This window comes from Lactuca sativa, chromosome 3, assembly GCF_002870075.4.
Source record: "Lactuca sativa cultivar Salinas chromosome 3, Lsat_Salinas_v11, whole genome shotgun sequence".
NCBI classification, from domain to species: Eukaryota; Viridiplantae; Streptophyta; class Magnoliopsida; order Asterales; family Asteraceae; genus Lactuca; species Lactuca sativa.
Window position 1 is genome coordinate 80,100,374 of NC_056625.2, and position 8,369 is coordinate 80,108,742.

The following is an 8,369-nucleotide window of genomic DNA, read 5'->3' on the forward strand; positions in this document are numbered from 1 at the left end:
AATAAACTACCTCATACGCCTACGACGGGTTTGAACCGACTCTTTCATTACAAAAAAAATTTCAAGTCTTCGCCCTCGAGGTCGTCCGTTTTCATTTTCAAGATTTCCATATAAGTTTTTGTTTGGATCGTCGCTTCTGCCTCTTGAAATGATATTTGTGCTGCAATCATTTTTTGCTCCATCTGAGTCATCACATTGGCCTTCATTTCTTGAAGTTGCACATATAGATTAAATTTATCGCCAAACATATCCATAACACTAGAATTCGAAGATGTTGAAGACGCTTTTTTTGCTTTATTTCTTCCAAAGAGCCGACGAAGAGGTTGGTCGTTTTCAAGATCTAGCAGATCGTTGTTGATGTCGATGTGTGTTTGGCCGTCCGATTGTTGGGAGGTTCCATCGGGGTTTCTCGAACGCTTTGAACCGGAAGATTGCGAAGTTCCTTCTGTTTGCTCTTTCCATTTTGGAGCATCTTTCAATTTTAGCCACAGTTTCATATACGGAAAAGCTTTGCGTGGTGGCGTTCTTTTTTCAAATTGCTCCATGGCCGCCTTGAAAACATCAAAATCGTTCGAGCCGCTTTTGTGTATGTTTAGGAGGTTGTTGTAGATTCCTCCAAACTCGGTGCATTTTAGTCGAATATCTCGCCATTTTGACGTAATTTGATCGGCATTTCGAGTTTCACATTCCATTAACTCGTAGAAAATGGCTCAGACTTTCTCCCAAAAACTTCCATAAGGCTGACTGTCTCCTATAATTGGATCTCCAGAAGCCGCCAACCATGCCTCCGCTAACTTTTCTTCTTCTTTTTTTTGTCCATGGGACCCTCTCTTCGGTGGTAATGGGTCGGGCCGGTTTTTTTTTTCTTTTTTCTTTTTTGGTTGAGGTGGTGGTAAAGGTTGTGTTTCCACAACAAAATTCGACGAAAGTGGTGGTTGTGAGCTTGGTGGTTGTTGTTGTTATGACGATTGTTGTTGGAGTTGTTGGAATTCTTTAAATTGTTGGTATTGTTGTGAACTTTGTTGTTGTTGGAAAGACCGAAAAGGTTGATATTATTGTTGGAAAAGTGGTGTTTGTTGGATAGGGGAACCAGTTTGAAGCAAATTGATAAACCGCCTTGAGGTGACTCTATAGTCGGGAATTGGCGATGGGTTGTATCTAACGCAAAAACGTTATCGGGTTTGCGATTTCTGTAGTTTGGAGGGGTATTTTGGTTGGGATCCATAGTTTTTGGTTGTGAAGATGTAGTGTGTAGTTTGTGTATAGAGAAAGAAAAGAATGATGTAAAAAATAAGGAGGAAAAGTGTTGTATTTATAGGTAAATAAAGTGGTTAAATTTAAAAAAAAAAAAAAAAACTAGCCGTTGAACGTCTATAAAAAACGGTCAAAATTGGCTTCGATTTCATTGGTTGTGCGAGTCTGTTGTGTCGAACATGAAGCATCACGAAAACGAGCAACCACAAAACAACGGGGTAGTGTGCAGCCCGTTGTTCGTGGCCAGCTCAACCACGAACAGCCTCTTGGTACGTATACCATACGGGCCTTATAACTGTGTAGTCTTCATCTTATAAGAAAGGTATAAGATTAATTACAAGAAAATTAAATACGAAAAATGTACTGAAGCTCGAAAGCTTTCCTAAACTACTTCTTTAATAGTTCGCTGCTGAATTTGGAATAGTAAGATCGTTAATCATCACTATTAAAGATGGGTTTGTAAGTTAGATAATTCATACACGAAGGACCTAGGTGATGGCGAGTCATTTGGTCTTTTCTTTAGGATGTTAATTTAATCAAAATTATATTTAGGATATCTATCACTACAATTAAAACTATGAATAGTAGCATAGAAAAATTGTCACTAAAACCCTAAAGGAGCCCACTAAAGACCCCATTGGCAATCAACGACACAAAAAAATCACTATAAATGTTGCTACTATAGACTTTTAGTGACACTTTTTGATTGTATCATTGCAGAGCTAAGTTTTAGTGGCATTGTTTTATGTCAACACTTTTGGTTTGTGTGACACTTTTTTATGCAACTATATATTACTAAAGAATAAATTATTTTTATGTTTTTAGTGACATTTCGTTTTGTCATAAAACATTTATATTTGAAAATTAGGTCATTTTTTTTATAAATTTGATACAAAATTGCAAAATGGTCCCTCTGTTATGTATTTTTTTGGGTCTTAGTCCAGACCCCAACTTTTTTAGATTCATGGTTATTTTGGCAATGTTTGTTTGTGAAAATGGTCCCCCAACTTAAATCTCGTTACTTTGTTGTTGTTGACCCCTTCATTTGCCTCCCTCGTGAGGGTATATCCGTCTTTTCACTTTTAGGGACCATTTTGCAAATGAAAAGAATTCTATATCTCCATTAAATGGTTTCCCCCATCGATGATAGCTTCCCTAATGTCACTCTTCTTCCTTTTCTTCTTCTTCTTATTGTTCTACTTCTTCTTCAATACATACATAAGCAATGGTAGTTTGTTTTTTCATAATGCTTGCAGTGGTGAAAACATCATGGACACCATTGAATCCTCGAAGGAGACTTTATGCTTTCCCTATGAATGATTCTATTTGCAGGTTTATCGGGTGGCTTGACTCGTTTGTGTGTGCTATGGCTAAACCCATTATTTGGGGCATGCTAAAATATATCAATACGCTGGAGGAAGAGTGCAATGGTTTGTTAAGAAGTATCAATATGGTAGAGGAATGATGCAATATATTGATAAGCACGAACAACATATTGGTGGTAAATTACAATGCGTTGAAGGATGAAGGTTTCAAGATGAAAATGTATCTATTTACAAGTTGGTTCATGTTTGTGATTATTATATTTTGTATTTGGCCTGTTTAGGTGTTAGGGTTAGACAAATACGGGGTTGTCGATCAAGGGATCAAGGGTATTAGTAGAAAAACGGGGAGATTTTGTTGTAATTTGATTTAATCATGTTTGTAATAAATTATGTTGTTAATGAAAGTATGGTATTAAAGTTTGAAAATATGATAGAACGTTCAAGCATTAACACATCAGTAAGTATGGTATCAAAGTGTGACCAAAATGTACCAAAATAACCACACCAATAGCACCATAAAATGTAACATCCATTTCCAGTTAATGTTTTTCCAAAGTTAATTATTTTTAATTATTAATTATGAAGGTTTTTGGTGGGCCACGACAAGGTGCCTAAGGCCCCACGATGTGGCAATCGTCCGATTAAGAACACGGAGCTACGTACTGCCACGATGTTGCAACCTATTTCCCATGGCGTGCGACCATTTCTGTGCAAACCCTATACCTTTGGGTTTATTCCTTTTTTAAGGGCACTAACTCTCAGGGTTGCCTCATTTGGCAACCTTCGTCCTCTAAAATGGATCCTTACCCCCAAACATTAGTGTATTTGTGTGTGAGAAGCCATCTTTGTGAGGATTGAAGGAAGAAGACGCTCATCTTGTAGTTTGTTATCTTTGTTCCAACTTAGATCCAACATCTTCATCATAGTTAAGACCTTGTGGAGGTATAAAGTCTCAACCTTGCTAAGTGTTTATCAAGATCTTGTTATAGCTCTTTTATGAGCTTTTTAGTTCCAATATTCTTGTTCTTGGTTTGAAAAGTGGTCTTTAGGTGCTTATTTGGGTTTCTAGACAATGGTGCTGGTTTGAAAAATGGTCTTGCATGAATCATTTTGGTGTTTATGCCTTTGGTGCAAACATTAAGAATTTTGGAATATAGATCTTGGCTTATTAGGGTGTCTTAAGAGATAAAGTTGGAAACTTTATCCATCAAGACCTTGTGATGATTCATATATGAGCTTTGGAGCTCTTGGGATTAGGAGTTAAGAGATTGATCCATTAAGTGAAGGGTTTTGAGCATTCTAACACTCCTAAGGTGTACATGCAACCCTAAATACTGTGGATCTATGTTTTCTCTATTATACATGCAAACTTGAACTTTCCAAGGTATTACCCTAACTAGCATACAAAACTTGATACTTGGGTAATAAAACAAGTTAGATAACATACCTTTTTTGTATCTTGTTGGAAACCTTGAACCTTTAGCCTTTAAGAGCTTAGCACCAATAGTATGAATGCCTCAAATGAAATCACAACACACCTAGAACAAAGGATAACTTGAGAAGAGATTCCTTGCACACACAAATCGGCTAGCCCTCTAGTATTCCACTTAAGTGCCGATTTCATGAGCTAGAGGGATTCTCATATAGTGTGGCAAACTAGGGTTACACCATGTAAACCCTAATGACTTTACATATCCCTCATGCTCCATGGGTTGAAACCTCGATGGAGTATCCATGGGTTACCACATGGGTTTAGCCCAACATGAAGAACTCTAGATCATAAGCCCACTTTATAAGAATGAATGATTTACCAAATCAACCCCTTATATTTATTTAGTCTCTATTTTATCACAAAATTATTTCCAAATTAATTCATGATCAATACTAATTAAACAATATGATTTCATATTAATATATTAGAACTTATAATATATTAATAAACCATAAAAAACTTCTTCTCAAAGGTCCATCCTATCAAATTGTCCTGATGATATGGAACCCAAATGGACCATGCTACTCTTGGGTCAAGTACATACCAATAATAGTTATGGACTTAGAAAATAATCCAACAGTCTCCCACTTGGATAAGTCTAATAACTATCATTGTCAGCATGAATCCAACCCGACTAGCAATCGTAGCTCTTAAAAGTTGTTGTCGAACTCTGACCTAGTCAATGATGTGTCATTTAGATAAGGGATCATATATTCCTCCATTCTATATATCATATGGACTGATACATGGATCATTCTCTCTGTCCATCTGTTTTTTCCCGATTTCCGATTTATGACGACCGACTAATTGAACAAATCAAATCAGTCCAGGCCTGATGTCATCACTAAATCATCGAGGGATCATCGAGGGACCCTTTATATTTATTTAGTCTCTATTTTATCACAAAATTATTTCCAAATTAATTCATGATCAATACTAATTAAACAATATGATTTCATATTAATATATTAGAACTTATAATATATTAATAAACCATAAAAAACATCTTCTCCAAGGTCCATCCTATCAAATTGTCCTGATGATATGGAACCCAAATGGACCATGCTACTCTTGGTTCAAGTACATACCAATAATAGTTATGGACTTAGAAAATAATCCAACAGTCTCCCACTTGGATAACTCTAATAACTATCATTGTCAGCATGAATCCAATCCGACTAGCAATCATAGCTCTTAAAAGTTGTTGTCGAACTCTGACCTAGTCAATGATGTGTCATTTAGATAAGGGATCATATATTCCTCCATTCTATATATCATATGGACTGATACATGGATCATTCTCTCTGTCCATCTGTTTTTTCCCGATTTCCGATTTATGACGACCGACTAATTGAACAAATCAAATCAGTCCAGGCCTGATGTCATCACTAAATCATCGAGGGATCATCGAGGGCCCCTTATATTTATTTAGTCTTTATTTTATCACAAAATTATTTCCAAATTAATTCATGATCAATACTAATTAAACAATATGATTTCATATTAATATATTAGAACTTATAATATATTAATAAACCATAAAAAACTTCTTCTCAAAGGTCCATCCTATCAAATTGTCCTGATGATATGGAACCCAAATGGACCATGCTACTCTTGGGTCAAGTACATACCAATAATAGTTATGGACTTAGAAAATAATCCAATAGTCTCCCACTTGGATAAGTCTAATAACTATCATTGTCAGCATGAATCCAACCCGACTAGCAATCGTAGCTCTTAAAAGTTGTTGTCGAACTCTGACCTAGTCAATGATGTGTCATTTAGATAAGAGATCATATATTCCTCCATTCTATATATCATATGGACTGATACATGGATCATTCTCTCTGTCCATCTGTTTTTTCCCGATTTCCGATTTATGACGACCGACTAATTGAACAAATCAAATCAGTCCAGGCCTGATGTCATCACTAAATCATCGAGGGGCCCACATATATCGCTTTTATCCACATGGGGTAAAAGGAACGGATAACCTTCGACCCAAATGGTCGCTTGTACTCACTCATCCAATTACACACAACGATATGTTTTACAACAACCAGGTTACTAGTGAGTTTACATATGTCAATGTGAAACCGACTCGCAACTACAACTCACACGTCTCCGTTTGAAGAATATATGATATTATCATCTCATGATCACTCGTGATAAAATCCATTAAGTGACTCAAATGAGTGTGGATTGAATCCAATACTTGAATCTTATTCCAACAGCACTCATGAACACTATAGCAAACTTGTGCTATGACCAAAACACACTTCTATATGTTGGAATAGTGTCTAAGGCTGTAACTATATCCGGTTGTGCATGGTCCTTTTGGGTTGCCTTCACCATAGCAACTTGATAGGATGATTTAATAAGAGAGAGTAAATATTATTAATATATTATGGGAATAATATAATAATATATTTGTTATTTGATTAATATAAGTCATAGAATTAATTAGAATTAATTTGGTGACTTAAAGAGATTAATTAAATAAAGGGGTATAAACTGTCAATTGTTTGATAGTTAAACTTTAGACTGTAAATCCATTAGGATATGCCTTGGACGAATTCTAAGAGCTTTTGGATAGCTAAAATCGTCCATATGCTTATCTATGGAATGGATTTGGATAGCCTTAAGAGAAGATTATCCAATTAGGGTTTAGGTTGTAACCCTTAAGGAGTCTACAAGTATAAATAGACCCTATGGCTGATGGAATTCGACACTTGACCTAAAGTAAGGAACCTCTGGTCGAAATTCCTCCCCTCTCCTCTCTCCCAAATCATCCTCCTTGCTTTGGTGTTTGTAAGCCATTAGAGGAGTGACATTTGTGACTCTAGAAGCTCCAAGACCTCAAGATCAACAAGTAACTCAAAGGTATGATTCTAGATCTGTTTCAATGTTGTTATTTAACCTAATCAGTAATTAGAAGTCTTGGATTCAAAGCATGTTTATTAGAAAGCCTAGATCCAAGCATTAGGGTTTTGCATGCGCACATAGGAAAGTTCTTATGGCTAAGACCCAACAGTGGTATCAGAGCCTAGCTTGGTTTTCTGTAAATTGTTGCTTGATTAACTGAAACAAACCTGCAAAATTCGATTTTTGGTTTCTGAGTCATGGACTCGGCGAGTCTCAAAGTGGACTCGGCGAGTAGGCCTGACTCGGCGAGTCCCTTTGTGCACTCGGCGAGTCCAGGCGTCAGGAATGGCCAGATTCGGGATTTCTTTTTGTTTATCTTATCTTAACTTACCATAAACTAATTAGATCAATATTAATTCGTTTTTCTGATAAATATAACTGTTATCTTGATCTAGTTAAAGGTAATTATCAACTAATTAAATATTTAATTTCCTTATATGATAATTAATTAATTATTTTGATTATTTTGGTAATTATCTTAAAAGAAATCTTGAATAAATCAAATATAGATAATTAGGATATTAATTGTTAATTGGAATTATTTGTTATTTGATCCTCCATGTTTTAAATGTTTAAAACCTACCCTCATGTTTTGAAATTTACTTTTGTGATTAAAAGTTTTAATTTAGACAACTTAAATTTCAAGCCCTAGATTTTAAAAGTTTTAAAATACAACCCTATACTAATATGCTATTACTAGAATAATGTATATATGTATAACTAAATGCTAGTCTTACCGTTAGTAGGCCTCATTCACGAAGCCGATCTATAAGGTCGGTATAAGGTTGCGGCCTATAAAATGGCGCTTAATGGGTGTACACTCACACCCACCGCTTGCTTGATTGGTGGAGGGTCGTTAGCCGAACGGGTAGGATAGGGCAACCTCATCCTCTCATTAAAAGTATAATAAGAAATACAAAGTAACTACACATATTTTAAAATTTCCCAATCCTAGTTACTTTAGGAAAAGTGAATTGATGCAATCCCATGAAATTACAGTTTGCACCTTGCTAAGATGTTAGTGGAGCGTGTGTGGTTTACCGGCACACTAATTGGTTCTAAGCGAAGGTGGCAAAGGGTGATTCATTGTTTATCATAGTTCGATGGAGCGTGTGTGGTTTACCGGCACATCGAATAGGTGATCGTTACAATGAAGGCGCCATGTGAATTTGCATGGTAATTCACACCCGCTTTGTGATCCTCGGCATCCCAGTCACAAACAAGAGGGGCATATCGAGATTTAAACATGCCATTGAATAGTTTCAATGAATCTCATCCGAACCTAGGAATTCTCAAAAACACTTAGGACTAATAGTTTAAGTTTCGTGATGGAGAATTAGTGAATCGTCATTCACTTACCTTCAATTTATTTG